The sequence below is a fragment of the Chinchilla lanigera genome, unplaced genomic scaffold (assembly GCF_000276665.1).
Source record: "Chinchilla lanigera isolate Chin_1 unplaced genomic scaffold, ChiLan1.0 scaffold00017, whole genome shotgun sequence".
In the NCBI taxonomy this organism is placed as follows: Eukaryota; Metazoa; Chordata; class Mammalia; order Rodentia; family Chinchillidae; genus Chinchilla; species Chinchilla lanigera.
This window is the reverse complement of record NW_004955418.1, coordinates 19938524-19961874: the sequence shown is the minus strand read 5'-3', so window position 1 is coordinate 19961874 and position 23351 is coordinate 19938524.

The window sequence follows — 23351 nt, the reverse complement described above, 5'->3', positions numbered from 1 at the left end:
CAACACTCTACACTTTTTAAATGCATTTGTGTCTTTTGGATGCTGGTGCATAACTTGCTACAGCAATCTCCATTATGTTTCTACTAATTGATTTGATGAATCAGACCATTATGGTAAGCAGCCAGAGGAGTCCCTTTTTTTTCTTTCTTGTTTTTTTTTTTCTGGTACCGGGAATCGAACTCATGACCTTACACTTGCCAGGCAGGCGCTGTGCTGCTGAGCTAAATCCCCAGCCCCAAGTGTCCTTTTTTGTACAGTTTAGAAAACTGTCCTTTGCTTGTCCATATATTATGTAATCTAATCCTCTACAGCTCCAAAATAGTTTTCTTTAATACTATTAGTCTGATGAGAGGATAGCAGGAATAGCATATTATATTTACTTTAGAAAACATCTTAGGGCTTAGTATATTGCCTGATATATAAGTATTGCTAGTATGAGTTTTTAGATGAAGTAATGAATGCAAAAGGAATCTGACATTCACTCGTAGCCACCACCAGAGGCATGATATTAATTTTGGTGAGTGAGGACAACAGAGTTGGAGACTTCAGTCAGGAAAAGATATATTTTACAGAAAGTCAATTTTTCAGTTTATAAGAATGAGGCAGAGCATGATTCAGGAGTACTGTAGGAGTTTCACAGAGAAAGAATGATAGCCATCACCACACTGTTGGAAGATTACTGTCATGATTTGGAGTCTGAAACATTTGTTTTTCTCATCTATCTTCTAAAAATATACTTTCGTAAGGTGATGTTTGCTAAGTGCTAAAGAAAACAATTTTTCAAGACATAAGTTAGTCAGGAAACTGATGCAGACAACATCTTGCCTAGATCTTTAGCAGGAAATTCATTTGACTTCAGTGATGGGTAGATTTAAGAAGAAATAAAAAGGAAAATTAAAGATAATACCAAAATGGAAATCAGCCATGCTGCCTGTGGTATTATAAAGAATGGAGAAAGTATTTTTTTGGGGGGAAAGGTAGTGTGTAGTGGATTGGCAACTGGTGGTCAGCTTGTAACCCCCAGCTGAACTGAGTAAACGTGGTGTTTGGTGTGGGAGGCCCAGCTGGGGATTGTTGCGAGCAGCCTAAGAGGCAGAACTGGAGAACTGAGGCTGTTGGGAGCAGAGAAAGGCTGTTGGGGGCTGGTGGAAGCTGAAAGGAGCTGTTGGTTGTTCTGGAGGAGCTTGTCTTGCTGGCTTTCCTGATGAACTTGGCTGTTTTCATCCTCCAAGGAGCTTGGGACCTCGTTGGCACTGAGAATGGCTTTGGTTCAATTTGGGGGAGCTCTGGTCCTCACTCTCGGCATTGCTTCCTGGCTCCGGAAGGGAGGAAGGTACACAGCTCAGTCTCCTGAAGAAGCTTGCTGCATTGGCTTTCCTGATAGGAACTCAGCTGTCTTCGCCACTGGAGGAGCTTGGGACCTCACTATTGCTGAGGATGGCTGTTGTACCTTTTGGGGGAGCTCTGGTTCTTACTTTGAGCATTGCTTCCTGGCTCCAGTCAGTGCAGATCCCACAGCCTGCTAGCACAGATCCTTCAGCCCGCTGGCACAGACTTCCTAGATTCCCTACTGATCTTTGGGTCTTCACAGGAGATTCATGAAACAGGCCTGCTTGAGATATTGTTATGGGCTCTGAGCCTCCAGCTGGATTTGTGAACTCTAGATCTTAAGCTGTACTTATGCAGGACATTTCCGTGGGATCCATGCCCTCAGCTGGATTCATGGTCTATAGTGTGTAGACAAATTTCTTGCATTCTCTTGTATGTGATTCTTGGGTGACTATTATAAGTAATCTCAAAAAATATGTGTCCTGTATTATATTTTTATTCCCCCTTGTAAAAGAAGGCCTAAACCAACACAGGTAGCAACCAAACTGATGATGTCTTTACTAGACCTTGTAAAAAGAGCAATATAAAAATTAAAAAACATAATGAGTTAATTTAGAGGAGTTTAGAAAAACAGTCCAATATAATCTATAAAGTTAGGATACATTTACATCAATAAATGCAAGAGCAATTAATAAAAAAGTGCAATAGTCATCATGCAGGTATCATTTATTGGCTTTTCATTTATGTTCTAGGTCTGTTACTGAGGACTACCTATTTTAATTCTGTAACAACCTTATGAGGTAGGTATTTTTATTACCTCAGCATTATAAATAAGAAATCTGAGGCTTAGAAGGATCAAGGAACTTGGCCCAAATCACACAGCTGCAAAGAAGCACAGCAGGAACTTGAACATGGGGAACTTTTATCCCAATCTCCATCTTTTCAGTTAGTATCACTATTGAGATCCTCTTAGGCTACCAGACCAATAGTTCTACATCTATTTGTTTTCATTGCCTTAATCACATGTAATGACACATTTCATTTTACATTGACTTACAAGGTGTTCTATTGCAGACTGTGTTCAACCCTTCTAAAAGATACTCAGTTGTCTGTGTTCTTGCATTGGGAGGGTTTGTTCTTCACAAAGTTGTTTTCATTTGAGCAGTTTTAAAATTGCACTTTAAATACAAAGCCATGTGGGCCATCTTAACTATAATTTGAACAGCTATTGAAAGCCATATTAATGGACTTCCTCCGTAACTGTTTGTATTTATCTCAATATTTATAATGTTTTTACAAATCTAGCTTTTATAAAACTACATTTTGATTTGTACAATCAGTGTGCACATTGAAGTAAAGTCATTTTCATTCCAAAGTTTCTTTAGGACTAATTATATTTGTGTGTGTGTGTGTGTGTGTGTGTGTGTGTGTGTGTGTAGTGTTTGGAGTTAATAAGCTTAGATACTAGGGGGGAAAACAGTGGCAAGATTATACCACAGATAATTAATAAAAATCAATTAGTTTGTTAATGAGTACTCTGCCAGTACCCAAGGTGGCAGAAACCAGCTGGGGAAGGAAATCAGGATCCCTGAGTAGGACATTTAGAATGCTTGAGTCCTGCTGAGAATTTGAGAGGAAATAACTATAAGGAGCACTCCTTGGGTTAAAACTGGCTAAATTTCCTCTTGAGATTGGAATTCCTCTAGCTAATAAATCTAGTAAGAAAGTGATTCACCTTTAGTGTATGCCATAAAGCATTTTCTGAGGCCTTAAGTACATTGCTCACTGCCCTGTATTAAAAACAAACCCATAGTTGTAAATGTCAATGACTAAGAATATTAGGGCCCTTGCATCTTTCTTATGTTAGTAGAAAAGCTGGAAGCACCCATTACCTCGTCCATGAATTTTTACATTACATTTATATAAATGGCAAAAGTCAAACATGAGCTGACAGGGAAATACAAAATCTGTCTTCCAATGGTCTTTGCACACAAAAACAGCAGAAAATTCCGAATATGGCAATTGACCTTCATAGAAAATTCGCCAGAACAAACAATTCTTTTCATTGTTAATTATATTTGTATTAATATTTATTATTTCTCTATCATATATAATTATAAGTCATTTATGGGAGTGAAGCAGAAGAGACTATTGCATCTAAACAAATTCAGTTTATCACAAGGTGGACATTTAAAACTGTCAATTTCTATTTCATATATCCTCCTTTTAAGAATTTAAAAACAAAAATCAAAAGTATTCCACTAAATTCAATGCTTTTGTAAGAATTTCACATACATTTTTTGTTAATAGATTATACACATTTTGTGTAATTGTCATGAATATCAATCTGTCTGCTAAACAGTCTCCCTTTTGGATACAGCCTAAATAACATTTCTGCTAGTGATATGTATAACAAGTGTTTCATACTAAATTAAGTAAATGAATGGTATGAAATACAACTTATGACATTTCTACTGAAAAAAAATCTACCTAATATCTTCCTATAAAAAGGAGTTAGAGTCCTAGGGGGAAAAAGATTGTTGATTTAAATTATTCAACTACTTTCCATTCATAGAAAACACAATTTTTCAATTACCTACAAATTTTCTGGGTAGAGAAATGAAGAGAGAGCTCACATATTGGTAGGAGGGAAAATATACTGAACCCAGACAAAGAAATAGTTCTTTGAGCAATTTTAGACTATTTTTAGGGTATGACATAAGTTATTTTTCTACTCAAATGTGTGTTGCTAAATTCTCCTTTATAATAAGTACAACATTGTGCTTAAAAACTGCATTTGTACAATGAACAAAAAAGGCATCTATACTCATTTAAGTAAATCAGATTATAATTTCCTTTCTAGCACTCAGTTAATATTAAGATATTTCCTCTTTTTCCTCTAGTACATTTTTAATTTCCTAGGAGGCATCAGTAATAGTCTCAGATCCATGACCTTACATTTCTTTTAATGCACAAGCTTTTTCAAAGGTTCTGGCTGCTAGGTACCTATAAAATATAGCTATGCTTTCTTTCAAACTGTGATGAAAAGTGAAGAATACATCTCATATTCATTTTAGGAATTTAGAGATATTCATACACACATGAGGAATTCATCTGTGAATATGTGAAATTTTAGAACACACACTTTTAGATTTATCATCTCCAACTTTTGCTATCCCATCAAGAAATTAAATATCATTCTTCATATTCACTAACTAGTTTGTGACTTTTTAATTAACCAGGAAGGAGCAATTTTGGGTGAAAGCATTGCTCAATTTTGGGAAGTCATGTGACTCTACAGGGGATAAACCTTCATGGCCATGGGATGATGGAATATGACTTCCATCTAATCATATTCAGAATTGCTGAATGAAAAGAGCCATGATCCATACAAAGCAACACAGTGCCTCACATTTATTGTCACAGTATTCAAATTTAAAATAAGCAATTCTGAAGTTTGGCTTCATAATATTAAAAATTTCTGAGTTTAGTTGTCACAGACTTTTATATTGGCAGCATTTGATTTTACATCTTCCCTTGAAAGGTGAGGAAACTGAGGACCTAATTAACGGGTAAATGTTGTTACACTTGTGATGGAACCAGTGGAGTTGAACGTCAGAATTTGGAAGTCTAAACTCTAGCTGTACCATTGGTGGTACACAACTTTGAGGCTAGCCTGGGCTAAGAGGCAAGATCTAGTCTCAAAATAAAATATAAAAAGGGCTGGACATGTAGCTAAGCAGTAGGATTTCCCTACATTCAATCCCTCGAACTAGAAATGAAATACCACGTTCAAAAATTTTAAAATAGTTGTGGAAATTGATAAATCATACACAAAGTAGAAAATAATAATTCAAGTATATATGAGTCTTAGAATTCTTAGCCGTTTTCTCTCAATTTTCCCTCCTAGATTGTGAATAACACAGTATAATAAAAAGAATGAGGCATAAGAAGTCTTACTAATATGTTGAACTTGATAAGGTTAAAAAAATTAAGTAAAATCAATTTAGATTCATGTAATGAGTTCTTAAAATGGCAAAACAATCATAAGGAAATAATCTGCAAATTTCAATTTCTAATTTTTGAACGTAAATCCGTGGATATTGACCATAGTTTGGTTCTGTTTTTTAAAATGTTCATTGTATTTGCTATAGGAATGTAGAAGTTGTCACACACATATGTTGGTACTGATAATTACTGCTGGGTCTCTGTATTAAATTAGCCTTCATGATTATAGGGATCATTTCATGTTTGATTTAGTTGATATAACCAGAGTCAATATTAATACTGTAAATATCACATGCTATTCTCATCTCATGCTAACATAAATCACAGACTAAAATTTTATAAAAGAAAATATTGTTATAATAGATCTTAAGACGAGAAGGCCAGCTGGTTCCTTTGGACCGAATGATCAGGTCATTGAGGTCCTAATGGGTTTACTACAGGTTAGAGTCATATTCCCAATTTAACATTTCCAGAAGTTCAATTTGAAAAGTTATTCAATTATTATTAACTTCTCAAAGTCTGACTCAGATTTAGTTGTGAGCAGTTAATGTCATAAAACACTAAATTATAATCCATGGTAGCCATTTATTCATTCACAAAACACCCCTCATTTATACATGATGCTTTTCTTTCATGTTCAGAGCTACACAAGAGAAATACTGTGAGCGAATATGTGTACTGAGCATCTTATTAAAATAAAGAGAAGGAGATTTTGAATTGCTATAGAAGTAGGTGAACTGGACAAGATATCATTCTTCTGTATAAATGTAATTTTAGGTACGTAGCCAACAGTGGTCAAATTCCCAGGTCCTACTAGAGGTAGAGGATCAGGATTTCCAGAGGTGGGATGGATCTCTCAAATGATTCTTACCATAAGTTGAACTTTGGAAACATTCCCACAATGAATTTCTTCTCTTTACCAAATATGACCCATCAGATTTCTGCCTTCTGTGACCAAATGGTTAACTTGAGATTTATTTTAATTATAATTCCTTTTCCTGTGCATCATTTATCTGAGAAATAGATACAAGTTTATGTTAAAAAAAAAAAACTCAGGAGTACCATGATCTCAGTAATGACATATTTACACATCATCTACTGAGGGATTATTTTGTGTACGATTGATTTCAGCTATTATGGGTGTACAATGACCATTTTAATCTCAATGGTAAATGTGTGTCTAAGTAGAGACTATATTTCTCTATGGTATACAATTAGAAAGCCTTGTATCCATAAAAATATCCTAAACCCATGGCACTGTTTGTATTACAAAATTCATGATTTTGAATTTTTAAGAGGAAAAATGGAACATATGCTGTATGTTACATAGTACTTCCAGCACGGTTGGAGCCATGCTCCATAACCAATGTAGCAGTGTGTATGTATGTGTGTGTGTGTTTCTATGTGTATCCTTCAGGCCATTTTTTTTAACAAAGTGAGTCTGAATCAAACTGAGTGTGACAGAGAAGAATGTGATGTTGATTTTATGTAGTGGAGAAGTAACAGCTAAAAGACTGTTGATATAAGAGCAATGAATATGGTAAGATATATGAAGTGCATGTTTTAAAATTTTAAAAATTTATTTCATCTATGGATTCACAGAATATTTATTGAGGTATCTTACTTGGAGAGTATTGTTGCTTTAAAATCATGACATGGTCTAAATTACCTTTTAACTTGAAGAGAAATCCCTTTACAACTTGAAAAACACAGATATGTCCCACAGGTATGTCCATTTTCCCCGGGGGTATATTTTCAAGTTTGATCAGGATTAATGAGCTGAGACTCTCCATAGAGACCTACACCATAGGGTCAAAGAAAATGTTGAGGCCAAAGGGGTTCTATCTCGTGATAGCAGGAAGAGTAGCACATCTTGCTGAAATTGGTCATGAACATCTCAGTTGCTGGCAGTGCTCAGGTATAGCCTGTCCACAACCTCCTGAGGATACAGCAGGAGATAAAATGAAAGCAAGACACAGCAAAGGTAAAGTGAAGGATTTCGCTATTAGTCTAGCACTTTGATCATAAAGATTCAAACATGTCTATTGCCGTACATCTGTGAGGGTACATTAAAAGGTTAATAAAGTCGCATGCCTTTTAGGACTTATACCTAAATTGTCAGGTCAGCAAATATGAAGAATTTTTGTACTCTAGACTATCGTAGGAAATTCTTCAGAGGTGGGGAAAAACAAGATGGCTTTACAGTTCATTTGAGAGCATCCAGTATTGTAAAACTGTTCTACACAATTTTGAGGCTATTTTAAAGGAACTATGTAGAACTGATATTGTCTAAAAAGAAATTTGAAGCCTCAGGAAAATCCCTTATGTGACAAATTAGTATGGTATAGTAGTATGATTTATACACAAATTGTAGACCTGTGAATTGGACATTAACTATTTTAATAATTTCAGGGAGACAACTGCTTTACTGCAGTCTACAGACTAAAGCTCACGTCATAAGTCCGTGGATATAATAGTGATACTGCCGAGGGTTAAATGAGCAGAGCTTGAAGTATTATTTTTTTTTTAAATTGAAAGGTTGTGGCAGTAATAAAAAGGTTGAATGGTAATGCCTCTAATTGAACAGTAAGGCTTCTCTACTATTAAGTCACTCTTTCATCTGTCTTTTTAATTATTTCATTATCATTTTGTACCGCAGTTCACAATGAAATGACCATTTGTGTTTAAGTGAAAGCTAATTATTAGGACTGAATTATTGTGCAGTTTATTGATCCCTATGGTGGATTAAGGGCTTTAAGTTCGTCTAGACAGAATAGTTAGCAAAATGACAAAAGGAAACATATAAGACCCTTGGGAAGAATCCCTATGCTCCATAAGCAATTAATGCCTGCCAGGTAATGGAATTTAAGTTTATACTAAATCCAGCAGAGCTTTGACATTTCAACTGCCTTATAAACACATTAGTCTAATGAATTAGGACTTATGAATTGTGTTTAGACACAAGTAGTAATAGTAAGTCGAGGGTATTTTTAGGCCTTCATTGATTGAATGAAAAATAGATCATTTTCTCTCTGAATTTGATTAAAAATGAAATGTGTTCCTTGTGTTTATCATGGCTTGTTCCCTCTCTATGTTGATGGATGTATATTAACAACTTCAATCTCCCAAACAATGCTCATCTCCTTTATGGATGTAAGAAGTATGCAGTGATAAAATAAAAACGGAAATATATATATATATATATATATATATATATATATATATATATAATCTGCTGAGTAAGAAGGCAAACAGCCCATTTATCTCAATTTAGTGCTGGGCAAATTTAAAAGCCATCTGTCATTATAGTGACAAGCGAAGCCCAATCTAAACTAATGATACAACTCATTGCCACTACTTAACAGGAGACTGTCCTTGAGTGGAATCTGAGGGACTCCCCCCACCCCAGTCTTCTAGTTATGTGATTTTTTCCCCCCTAGAAATGCTCTGTGTTTAAACATTATTGACATCAACAAATACAGGTGTTTGGAAAAGTTATTAAAGCACATTTTGTTATCAATAAAGATTTGGCAGCAAATCTAGAAAAGAATTACAAAATTAATTAAGATGAAATTGATGTTTTTGTACCAAGTGTCTAGTAGTTTCTTTCCTAGCTTCAATATGGCCTTTTATAAACAACTTTTTTACTGTGTCAAGCATGTTAATTTATGGGTCAGCTAAAAAACCGAGATATTTAAATTATATGGAATAAGAAACTGGAGCCTTTTATCTGTCTCTGAATTTGAAGTGACTTCTTTGCCCTGACAATTCTGGAAAAACATTTTAAGAACGTTCTTCTTGTGTCTAAAATATACATTCTCTCAAATCTGATTCAATGAAGAGACATCTATATCAAATTATAAAGAGGAATATTTAAAAATCAAATTGTATTTATACAAAATATATTTGAGGTGTTTCATTACATAAGTTTGAATTAAATTGAAGGCATTCATATGCACAAGACATAATCTGTTTTTGCAAAATGCAAAAATATTTGCTCCCATGTTATTTATGCACAATTTTATTGCTTGCATTTGACAGTGGCAAAGTAGCTAGTTTAATAAGGAAGCGTAAGTTTTTATAGCAATGGTTATAGATTTTTATGGTATTTAAACTAGATTAATCAGTGAAGTATGATAAAGTTGAAGGATTAAACAGACTGTGTGCACTTAAATACAAAACACTAATGGGGAATCTTGCACGAGGCAATATTTGTTATTATGAAAATATAATAAAAGGATAATTGGTGGGGTTTTCTTTCTAGGAAAAAGATGGGTTTACTTAGCTTAAGAAGTCAAATTAATGCCTAGGGAAATAGGGCACCCTTATTATATGTAGACATGGGGCCACCTACGTGATAGTCATTTGATTTGTAAAACCTAACATAAAATTTATGGCTTATATTATGTCTCTATATGGTTGAATTCAAAGTGTGATCCTAGAAAAAAGAATACTAAGCATTTGCACTAATTTTATCTTTGTAAAGAGGCAAATATGCCCATGGATAGAAACATTCAAATATTGGTTTATAATACATTTGCATGATTGGAGGAGTTGTTTTTCTGTTCCGCACAAAAATATTTTTTGCTCTCCTCTAGTGAACAAAGTTTTATTTTTCAAAATGCTTAAAGTTAGTTTGAATGTTTCATATGTTTTAGTAAGGATTAGAAATAAAAGTTTAAGACAATAATATTAATTCACTTACCAAAAATAAATTTTGAGAATTTTACCCATGACTGGAATATATGACTCAAAGTCAAGTAAGTTATATTTTCTAAATTTAAGACTATGAATAATTGTATGTGCTATTATTGCATAAATAATTATTCCAGGTTTTAGCAGTTTAAAATGGCAAACATGTATTATCTCACAGCTCTGTGGGCGAGGAATATTGGTGCAGTTTAGCTGAGTTCCTCTGCTTGAGGAACAGCTCCAGTTTTCAATCAAGCTGCCAGCAAGGGCTAGGATTTCTCCTAAAACCTTGGGTAGGGAGAGCTCCTTGGCTAGAATCCACATACAGACAGCACACTGGTCCAGTGTCAGCCATAACCCTCCCAGGGAGGGCGAGGGAATCCCAGGCTTTACTCTTTCCTACATAAAGACCAACCAGCAACTTCTGCACTCCCTGGAGGGCAGGGGGAGAAGACTCTCGCCATGAATTCTGCTAACAAACAGCTGCTAATCGTGTCATACTTAGAGTGTACAGAAGCACTCCCTTATTACCTCAAAGAACACCCAAGGGCTCACCCAGAGAGAGACCTGAGCAATGCTGTAATGTAGGATAAAGCAGACTCCAAAGCTGCCACTTCTAAAAGTGTAATCATGCTCTCTCGGTCTCAAAGCCCACTGCTAGACTCCAGCCCTGGCAAGACATGGCCCCCGTGCTGAGTCAGGCCATCAAGCAGGCATCCCTGGGAGGTTGAATGGTGCTCTCTGCAGCCTCAAATCCCACTGTAAAACCCTGCCTAGGAGGGACACGGTCACCATAGTGAGAAAAGCCAGTAAGCAGGACCCAATTCGGCCACACTCTGAGTTTAATCACTAATGCCCTGAACTTCAAAGCTCACTCCCAGTTTATATCCAGGAAGGGAGGGAAATCCAGCTAATATTTTCTTTCTGCATATCACACTTGATCTGTTCATTCTGGTCCACAGAGTCATCAGTCCCCATAGATGCAACTTTCTCTCACTGCTAAAGTCAATAATGATAACTTGTCCAGGGAATATACTCTGCAGCTTTCAAAGCAATCATGGTCTTATCCAACACTTCAGACTCATAGCATAGCTCAACCATTGGTCTTGCAGACAACAGGGTACAGTCACCTGAGTTCAGAAAAGGCAGCATTCCAGCCATCTAGAGGACCTGAAAATCAGCTCTGCTCATAGAGGGGCATTACCAGCTAGACTGCCGGAATCACAGGTTAGAATAAACAAGGAAGGCTTGTCACTGCCATAAAACACTCACAAAAGCCATAAAAGATAATTGAACAAACGTCAACATAAACACAAAAGTGTTTTAAAGACTGAGAATCTTGATACCTCCAAAAGAAGTTAACTGACCTCCCGCAGTGGACTGTAAGGAAAGGAAACCTATAATGATAGAAAAAGAATTCAGAATAACCTACTTTAAAAGGTTCAGAGACCTCCAAGAGCACATACATTTTAAAAAATTAAATTTAGCACAATACATGAAAAAATGAGAAATTTGACAAAGAAATAGATGTAATAACAAAAATAAAAATCTTAGAGATGAGGAGCACAATGACCACAATAACTTGAACTACAAAAAACAACAGAAAACTTCAACACGTGGTTTGATCGAACTGAAAAAAGGATCAGTGAATTTGAAGGTAGAATACGTAAAGTTACGCAATCAGAGAGCAAAAGGAAAAAAAGTAAGAATCAAAAAGTCTATAGGATTCATCAGACTTCATCAAAATTTATAGATAGTACGAATGAAGGAAGTTTAAGGGGAAAAGAGGAAGGAAGGCTTCTTTTTAGGGCCTTTGTTGCGGCCTTCCTTATTTTGGGGAAGGAGACCACATCTAAGTGTAGGAAGTACAGAGATCTCTAATCAAATATAACCTAGAAGTTCACTGTGATACACAGCAATCAAGCTATCAAAAAATCAAAGGCAAAGACAAATTCTGTGAGCAGCAAGAGATAAGAAGTTCATCATACAAACAAGTCCCAATAGGACTCTTGGGACTTCTCAGAAAAACCCTGTAGGTCACAAGAGAGTGCAATGAAATACTGAAAGGGCAGCCAACCGGAAATACTGTGGCAGAGAAAGCTGTTCTTCCAAAATGAGAGTTTATAAAATCATTATCAGACAAATCTGAGAACGCTGATTAAAACTGGCTCTGTCCTATGAGAAAAGCTAGAGCCTTCAACTACATAGAATGGTAATGTGTAACAAGAACACGGCTGAAGGTACAAAACTCACAGGTAAGAGTAACTTTGCAGAAAAAAATCAAAATGACCTAATACTTCCTCTTCTGAGAAGTGTCTCCTAGCTTCAGTTGTCTATTACTTGATTAGATCTTTTACAGGGGGTGGTTCTAAAGTTTCCTATATATTCTGGGTGTGAGTCCTCTGTCCAAAGTGGAGTTGGCAACATTTTTTTCTCATTTTTTAGGTTGTCTCTTCATTCTTTTAGCGGTTTCCTTTGCTGTGCAAAAGCTTTTACATTTGATATAATGCTATTTCTTGATTCTTGGCACTATTTCTTGTACAACCAGAGTTCTATTCAGAGAGTCCTTGCTTGTGCCTGTGTCTTCAAGAGTTTTACCCATTTTACCTTTCAGCGAATTAAGTGTTTCTGTTTTAACATTTAGATATTTGATTCATTTTGATTTTAGCTATTACATGGAGAGATGTATGGGTCTAGACTAAATGTTCTGTATGTGGAGAGCCAATTTCCCCAGGACCTTTATTAATTTGATATAATTCCATTTGCTGATGCTTGATGTTTTTGTGCAGTTGGGGTTCTTGCTATTATCAGAAAATCAAATAATAAATCAAATGCTATCAAAAGTGGCAGTAGAAAGGAAGCATTCTCCATTGTTAATGGGTATGTAAACTGGTGCAACCACTGTGGAAACCAGTATGGAGATTCCTCAAAAAATTAAAACTAGAAATTCCATTCAACCTAACTATTCTCTTCTACGTATCTTCCCAAAAAGAGAGAGAGATCATGCTGCAGTGATTCATGCATGCCCTGTTTATAGCAGTATAATTCATAGTAGCTGAATGTAGGAAGTGGTCTATATGTTCATCAACAGAAGAATGAATACAGGAAGTATGGTGTTTATGCAAGTACTACTCTGCTATAAAAAATGATAAATTTGAATCATTTCTATGAGAATAGATGTACCTTAAGACCATAATTTTAAGTGAAACAAATCAAATGCACAATGTTTAATATCACATGGTTCCTCATATGTGTAACCCAGGGTATAAACAAATCAAAGAACAGAATCAAAAGTAGATAATAGGGAAAAGGAGACAGACCTTTCACAAATGGGAAAGGGACCAAGAGGTGGAGGGAGGGGTAAGAGGGAAGTGGAAGGGGATGTAAAAAGAATTAAGATGTGATATATATATATATTCTCGATAATGAATGTAATCACTTTATACAGCAAACTTGTACTAATAAAAGTAAAAACTGAAAAAAGCACTAATACCAGAAATGCCTGCAGGGTACAAATCACTTGTTTTACAATTAAAAGGATGAAAAGACATATGAATAAAAATGGGAGAGTGTAGAATGGCTTGTTAAGGAGTAGGCAGTAGAAAAAGATGTAAATTGCGATAAAAATTCAAAACATGAAAGGAAATGGAGTTTAAATGTTGAGTGTTTTTCTGTGATCAAAATTAAGTTGTTATTAACTTTAGTCTTTTATACTTATTGGATATTTTTAAGCCTCATGGTAACAATAAAGCAGAAGCATATTCCTGTGGTCTGAGTCTTTATGTGTTGTGATTCAATTCCTGCTGTGAAGATGTTAAAAGTGGGAAAAAAATTGCATGCTAGTGTTTAGAGGTAAGGTCTTTGGGAAGGATTATTATAAAAGTGTTTAGGGTGAATGCATGAATTCCTTTTGATTGAATCCTTATTTCCTAATAAGAAGAGGAACACCACACACACACATACACACACACACACACAGAACATACACACCCTTTATTGTTTTATGTGACACCCTGCTCTTCCTCCAGCAGGAATCCATCACCATATGTAGCTTTTCAGTTGTGGATCTCTAGAAATGCAAGCCAAAATAAATCTCTTTTCGTTTTTTTTTTTGTTGTTGTTGTTGTTGTTTTTTTCCGGTACCGGGAACGGAACTCACTACCTTGCGCTTGCCAGGCAGGCGCTTTTGCCGCTGAGCTAAATCCCCAGCCCCATAAATCTCTTTTCATTAAAACATATCTGGTCTGTGGTATCATGTTCTTGATAAAAACAAATGGACTAATATACCTCTATTAGATTTGCTAAAAATAAAAAATAAAGGGATAATGGGGATAATAAAAGGGATAATAAAACAGGGATAATGATTTGGCTAAAAATGAAATAGCAAGGGAGGAAGAAATTAACAAAATATCTACAAAGCAACTAGAAACTGAGCAAGGAGATGACAGTACTAAGTCCTTACCAATGAAGAATTATTTTGAATTTAAATGGATCAAATCATCCAATTAAGAGTTAAAGAGTGGATGAAAGCCTGTGAGTGATGTAAGGGCACCAAGAGAATGAAAGCGAATGGGATAAGAAGATATCAGATGCAAAGAGAAAACAGAGAGCAGTCATCGTTATGTTTATATTCCACACAGTAGACTGCAAATTGAATTTATAGAAAAGAACATGGGATGAAGGAGGAGAGAGGAAGAAAAAAGAAGGAAGAGGGGAAAATATGAATATATATACACACGACTGCTAGGACAGTAGTACAATGGTACTACTAATATCTGTTGGTTTATTGGACAGAAGTGTTAATGTGAAATTGTTTGATCAATCTTACATGGCCACACCTAGTTATACGTGCAAACATTTTGAAGATGACATTGGATAGTATAACAACCATTGTTAATATCCTATCACCATATTTTGAAATTCTGTATCATTTTTATTGCTCTCTGTGCTGTTTTGTTTATGTATTTGTTTTTGTTATGTTGTTTTTTTTAAAATGAAAAATAAAATTTATATGCATATCTACAGATAGCTGGAATAGGTGTATTGCTGATGTCTGTGGTTTATTGAGAGGAACAGTCAATGCTTAAAATTTTCTTTTTTCTTGACCAATTTTGCACACTTGAATTTGGTAATCAGAATGCCTGATCTGAAAATAATATGCAATAGAAGAACCACTATTGAACTTCTACCATATTGCATGGTGAAGCTCTGCATCATTTACAATGTTTGATTTTTTAAAATTGTTATTATATTATTATTTTACTTGTTACTGTATTTGATTGTTTGATCAGTCTTACATTCTTATGTCTAGTGGACTGAGCAACTTTGCTGAAGATAACAGTATGTAATATAGCAACCACTGTAAATTTCTATTACTTTTTTTGTGGCCATGTATCATTTTTGTTGTTTTTGTGTTGTTTTGATTTTGCCTTCATTGTTGTTTTGTCAGTTTTTTAATTTAAAAAAAAAAGAAAAGAAAGAACACGTGTGGTCATTATATAATGATAGATGTATCAGTAAGGCCAAGATACAATAAGTGTAAATATATGCGATTAATATTGGATCTTCTAAATATCTAATGCATATCTTGGTAGACCTAAAGGGAGAGATGGACTTCATTGTGCTGACAGTAGATGCTTCAGACCTCATTTTCAGCCATAGGTTGATCATCAAGTCAAAAATGTCTCACAGTTTAAACTATACTCATATACAAATGCACTTAACAGACATTTATAGAAAATTTTATCTAACAGCTGCCTAACCCACTGTCTCCTTCAGTACACATGGAACTTTCTCCGGGAGAGGTCATTTATCAGGTCCCAAATACATTTTAACTAAATGAAATCATTAGAAATTATACTGAATAACTTGTTTCTGACTGTAACGGAAATTAGAAATCAGCAGTAACAGAACCTCTGGGAATTAAAAACACACGGAAATTAACAGTAAGTTCTTGATTTATGTTGTTGTTTTTGATCCTTTTGTATAAGTTTGGATTTATTTTTTCTCTTTTTTCTGAGCTATGCTCCAAACCTGTTCTCATCTTGATTATTGATTTCCTTTCTACTAATTTTGCATTCAGTTTTTTTATATAGTTACTTGATATGCATAATTAGTTTGTTCATTTGAGATCTTTATTTTTTGTTGGTATAGACATTGATTACTACAAATTCGTCCGTAAGAATTGCTTTTTCTGTATCCCATAAGGTTTGCTGTATTGTTTCCACTGTCAGAAATTGTCTAGATAGATTTTTAAATTTCACTTTTAATTTTTTCATTTACTCAACGATTGTTCAGGAACATGTTTTTAAATTTCCATATGTTTATAGTTTTTTTCATTGACAGAACTCTCCCTATTCTACACTTCTCTCCATTTCTAATTTCTGTGACTAACTACTCCTTAAACTACTATGAGATTAACTTTTCTAGATTCAACGAGAATGAGATCACATGATACTTGTCTCTCCTTTGCTGCTTCACTTTGCATTTGTAATGTTGTTTGGCTAATCGATATTGTAAATGAAAGCACTTCTTTTCATATAGAAGTACTGTTTCAATTTATATATAACCACCACATGTAGAAATATGTTCATTTATTGATGAGTACTTAAGCTCTTACTTTGATTCCATATCCTCGTTGCTGTGAATAACACTGCAATAAATGCAATAGTGCGGATGTCTGTTGCACACTTTTATTTTATTTCCTTTGAGTATATACCCAATAGCAAGAGGGCAGGATTATGCGATAGCTCCATCTTTATTTTTTTTTTTTTTGTGGTACCGGGAATTGAACTCATGACATCGCGCTTGCCAGGCAGGCGCTGTACAGCTGAGCTAAATCCCCAGCCCCCATCTTTAATTTTTTGAGGAAACTCTATAAGATTTTTTTTTCATAATGGCTGTGCTAGTTTATGTTCCCATCAACAGTTTGTTTGTTTTTACCACATATTCATCGATACTTGTTATGTTTTCTCGTTTTGGAAGTATTTATTCCGAACATAGTGTTGTGATATTGTATGACAAACATGATACAGAGAATTTTAAAAATATATCTGTTGACCATTTCTGTGTTTATTTTTAGAAAATGTCTCTTTGGGTCTTTTGCTTATTTTTAAATAGGATTACCTAGGTATTTTTAAATTGAGTTTTTGACATCATATCACAGTGATATATGTGCACCTATGTTCATAGCAGCACAATTTGTAATTGCTAAAATGTGGAAGCAACCCAAATGTCCATCCACCGAGGATTGGATAAGAAAATTATGGTACTTTTATATAATGGAATATTACTCAGCTGTAAAGAAAGATAAACTCGAGGCCTTTATATTTAAATGGTCACAACTAGAGACCATACTCATAAGTGAAATAAATCAAACATACATGTGCAAGCACCGCATTGTGTCACTAGTGTAAAACTTGAAAGAGTTAATTTAAACTCGGAGGTATGATAGACACTGTGAAATGATAGGAAACCACTGAAGAGTAAAGGGCAACTGGGATGTGGGAAAAGAGAAGGGAAAGAAGGAGAAATTTTGTATGTATGTATATACAGGATAGATAACATGGTTGTTCTTCTATCTGCTGTTTCTATGCTGAAAGAAACTGTCAATGAGTCTTTGGTTGACCAGTATTGCATGTCTATGTCTGTTTTCATGAGAAGCCACTTTGAAGATATCAATATGTAATACAACCACCATTTTTAATTCCCTACCACTTTGTTTGTAACTCTGTATTGTCTGTATTGTGCTTGTGATATGTTGTAAAATGTTGTATGTCTGTTAATGTTTCCCTCCTTTTATCTTTAAAATAAAAAAAAATAAATTGAGTTTTTGAGTTCCTTTTGTATTATACATATTATCCATTTATCATATGTATAGTTTACACATATTTTTCCATTTTGCAGATTGTCTCTTTATTCTTTTTTGTTTGGCTATGCAGATGTGCTTCAGTTTAATGTAATCTTACTATTTTTGTTTTAATGCCTGTGATTTTGGCATTTCATTCCAAAAATACTTGCCTAGTCCAATGTTTTGAAACATTTATAGTATGATTTTCTTTTTCTAGCAGTTTCATAGATCTAGGCTTTATATTTAAGTTTTAAACCATGTTGAGTTGATAGTTGCCTATGTTGTCTATATGGTTCTTCTTATGCATGTGAATGTACAGTTTTTTCAGGAGCATTTACTGGAGAGTGTCTGTTGTAAAAATGGGTTTTTGAGCACCTTTTTTGATTATCAGTTTATAGCAGATGTGTAGACTTGTTTCTGGGTACTCTAGTATTTTGTTTTTTATTTCTCTATGAACCTATTTTTTATACCAGTATCATGATATTTCAATTATTTCAGCTTGTTAGATATTTTAAACTCACATAACGTGAGGCATCCAGCTTTGATTTTTTTTATCAAGATGACTGGCTGTTTAGGATAATCTGTGGGTCCTTAACACAAATTTTAGGGTTACTTTGGCTGTTCTGTGAGGAACATAATTTCTGTTTTGATACGGATTGCATTGCATAAATGATTACTTTTGGTACCATGGGTATTTTAAGAGTATTAATTCTTCCAATCCAAGAATATGGAATCTATTTGCATTTAATGTTTTCAGAGTACTATAGTTTTCATTAAAGAGATCTTCCACCTCTTTGGTTAAATTACCTCTAGGTCTTTTTCATAGTCATTATAAAGGGGAAAGTTCTTCTGATTTCTTTTTCAATTAATTTGCTGCTCTACAGATAAACGTCAATAACTTTTGTATATTTATGTTGTGTTCTGAAGCCTTATTTAATCTATTTTTTACTTCTGAAAGATTTCATTGGGAAACTGAAATAACATGCAGTATCTTTTCTGAAGAAACTACAGTAAAGAAGAAACTATAATAAAGAAGAAAGTACAATAAGAAACTACTATAAGAAGAACTTAAAAATATATAAACATATGGAAATTAAACTATGTGCTTCTGAGAATCCAATGTGTCAATGGAGACATTGAGAAGGAAATTAAAAATTTTCTTCAGACAAAAGATAATAGAAACACAGGATAGGAAAACCCATGGGATAAAGAAAAAGCAGTATTAAGAAGTAAATTTATAAAAATTAATAACCATATAAAAGTGGAATGACCTAAATGAATAACCTAATATTATAGGTTATATAAATGAATAACTATATTATTCAAGCAACTAGCAAAACACAAGCCAACAAGTTGGAAAGCCTTTGAAAAATGGGTGGCTTCCTGGACAGAAAAAGTTTGCTAGCATTGAATCATGAACAGAAAACCTGAACAGTTCACTAACCAGAAAAGAAATTTGATAAGTAATACAATTTGCATCTAATTTTGATAATCTTTCCTTTTTCATTTGTTTGAAAGAACAGTTTACTAGTACAGGCTTATATTTAATATATTATGATATTGTGAATCTACCTGATACATAGTTATTTTTCCTCTCAAACTCCCTTTTTAATTATGCTCTTTTCTTTTTATTCTTGGTTAAATTGCTTGTGAAAAACACCATTTAATTAATATTACTTTTTTTTGAGACGGGTATTTCTTTGTAAATCAGGCTCACTGACCTTAAGCTCAGCCCAAGCTAGTCTTGAACTCATGGCTATTCTTCTGTCACAGTCTTCTGAATGCTGGGACCAAAGCATGCACCACCATGACTGGTTTCCATTTTATTTTCTAATTTGTAAAACTTTGTTTCTTTACCTAACCATTAAATATGTGATGAATAGATGTTTTATTATTACTTTATTTAGTATTTTTTTCTTTTCAATTTTTTGTTATTTCTTTGTATATGATTTCTTAGTTTTAGAATTTATGTGCTCATTTATTTTTATTATTCCATGTTTACTCACAGATATTATGAATTAGTCTATACAGTAGGTTTGGCTGAATGCCTTCTAATTTCATTATATAAAGAAAATATTTTAATGAATATTAAAAGTTAAGCATTTTTAGGAGAATATTTTTATTTTGATTGATACAATGCTGGCATATTTCGGTTTAAACTTATTTCAGTTATTAAAATTTAACACATCATTTTTCAAAAATGTTACTTCTCCAAGTTTGGGTTTGGACAATTTCTTGAGGGTTTTCTTTCCCCTCTTAGTATGTGTTTGATTTGTGTACAAGAACATATTCTAACACATTAATTTGTGTAAAGAGAAAAGTTTTATCATTGTGTTAATTTTGTTTGAATTTTTTAATTTTTATTTTCATATATATACAGTCTACCAATGAGTGAGAATTGTTGATCTCTTTTATTAATGATGTTCCTGCTGACTGGTCTCTTTTATATTTAACATTTTTGTTTGCATAATAAATTTTTAGATAATCTTTATATCTTTTGTGTCTATTATCTTATGTGAATAACCGGTAAACAGGACAAAATTTCATAACATTTTTAGTAGACATGAATGATGTAGTGTTTAAAAGATTTTTATATATTATTAAAACTAGTAAACTTGGATATTCTTTTACATCCTCTATAACTAAGTAAAGCAAAATTACACTAATAGCACTTCTTATTAAATCATTGACCACACACTCATTTGGCAAAACTTTAGAGCACAGAAATTCTTATGTATTGCCAAGAAGTCTAAAAATTGCTGCAATGCACTGGAGGATCATTAAGCACTATCAAGAAAAAGTAGTTATATATTTTCTCTTTCACTGGGGAATTCTACTTCTTATAATCCATCCTTAAGATAAATATGAAGCAACCAATGCCCAAGATTTTTCATGTAGTTTATGAATAGGAGCAAAAGATTGGGCAGCAAGTAGATGTCCATTAATGGGAGCTAAGTGATGAAACTGTAGTACACTCACAAAGTGAAATACTATAGAATCTTAAAAGAGTTGGGGAAATTCTCTATGCTAGTATCAATTATTAGGTACATAGAATTTTATGTTTTGGGGAAGAAATAGAAAGTAATGAGACATATACTATGAATATAAGGAAACTAAGACTTTGAAAGTAAGGTAACTATAGTTTTTGCCATTTCTATATTCAAAAGTTTTCATAAGTAAATATGGGAGGAAGCAATTAAATCTAGTAAAGATAAGGTTTGATTTTCCACATTGAAATTAAAGAATTTGACATGCATTTGTCATCTGCTTTGGCTTTTCCAATCATATAGCCACAATACAAATTTTGTTATCTAGACTATCATTGGAATCCCATTTTCTACTAAATTTTACACTTTTATTCTTCTCTTAATGTTATCCATTGCAACTATTAAAGCACTATTTGGTTTATCATGTTCAATGATCTTGTAAAGGTTTACTCCATAGCTTTTCAGTTTTAAGAACTTAGTTTTTAGTAATTATAGTAAATGCATCTTTTGTGATAGTGCATATGTTAATTTTGGGCTCCATATGAGTGATTTGAATGTTACCCTGGTTTATGCATAGAATTTTCAAGTTTTTTTGGTGAATCTTTCTTCATTGTGTTCTAAATTTTAATTTGTGGAGAGAAGAATAGAACCAGTCACATTTGTTTCCACAGTTACTTGTTCAGTTTTTCCTCCTGGATGATTTGAGGACTATATTTCATTCTTGAATTACAATTATATTTCAAGGATTTCAAATCTGTTTCTTTTGCTGTAACAAAATACCAAATATGTAGCAACATAAAGCAGCACATTTCCTATACAATTTTTGAGAATGTAAATCTAAAAGACATTGTACATAACAATATAGAGATACATGTGTAGCCATGTTGATAGCAGCAGCATTCACAATAGTTAAACAATGGAAATAGCCTAAAAGCCATCAATAGAGAAACAGATAAAGAAAATGTGGTGCATAAATACATGTCTTAGGTATTTTTCCTGTGGCTGAGACAAAATACCTGGCATCCAGTTAAAGGAGGGAAGATTCACTTAACTCACAGTTTTAGAGTTATAATCGGCTGGCTCCAAGGCAGGGTGGCATGGCAGAGGAGCAACAGTTCATGGCAGTAGAAGACAGCAAAGGCAACAAAAAAACAGGAGACAAGCCTTTCTCTGTCCCTTATATTGTATCTAGTATACCAGGATTAGGGTGGTGGCAATCTAATCAGCAGACTGATCCAGCAATCATCTATTCTTAAACCCAGCACCCTTCATCCTAGCACTGCACTGTGAATCAGTCTCACACTCTAGATTCAGCCATCTTCGCAAAAACCCCGTGACCACATGAGACTTTGGGGGCATATCTAGACACAGACCCTAACAACACAAAATGGAATTTTACTCAGCCATAAGATGAATGAATTCATGTCACTTGTGAGAAAATAGATGAACCCTGAGACCATAATGTCAGACACAGAAGGTTGAATATCTCTTGGTTTCTCTTACATGAGAAATCCGAAATATGAATTAAGTGAGAGAATAAAATAAAGGAGAGATGGTAGGAATCAGGATGCTGATGAGACTGTGAAGTGGGGGAGAGGTTAGGGTGCTGAGGATGGAAGGAGATTGAACATATACCAGTCATCCCAAGGAAATTCAATTTTTATGTTTCCCAAACACATACCAAGAAAAAAAAAAAAAAAAAAGAAATTTAACACACAGAGTTTCACCGGGCTAAAATCAAGCGGTGTTGAGAGAGAAGGGTCTTTTTCTAGGCTGCAGGGGGAAAGTGTTCTTTGCCCCTTGGAGTCTCTGGTGGCTGCTGCCACCCCATACTTGTCCCAGGTCACATAGTCTCTTCCATGCCTGTGGTCAAATATTCTTTACTTACTTGAGTTATGAGATTTCGGGTTACACTGCAAGACCACCTAGGTCATTCAGGGTAATCTCCCCATCTAGAACAATTAATCGTATCTGTAAAATCCCTTTGCCATATAAAAGGACTCTCATAGTCTCCATAAATTAGAACCTGAATATCTTTGAGAGTCATCATTTAGCCTACTGTACCCTTAACTTGTAAGCCTATTGATATGAATTCAGATTTTTGTTGGTTTGTTTGCTTGAAGTTTTTTTGGGGGCTACAAACAATTTTGTCTATATCATTGTGTATTGGGATGGCTTTTTTCTTTTCTGGAAAACTAACAATTCTTTGTAATTAGGTTGGATGTTTTTCATCCTTTTATGTGTCAACTTCTTCAGTTTTTAATAATCCTTTTCCCTTCTTCATGCTGGTAAGTTCCTCAGATCTAAACTTCATACCACTAGCTTGATTTTCTTTAATCAAATCCAACTGGGATTGCTTCCAGTGTAGATTTTTATGATGCCAATCTTATACTGCCAGCCCCCACCCCAGATTTTAGCTTGGGTTTTTCCCCAAGGCTGCTTGTTGCCATTTCATATTGCTCCTTTCCTCTTGCATTATTTTGAGG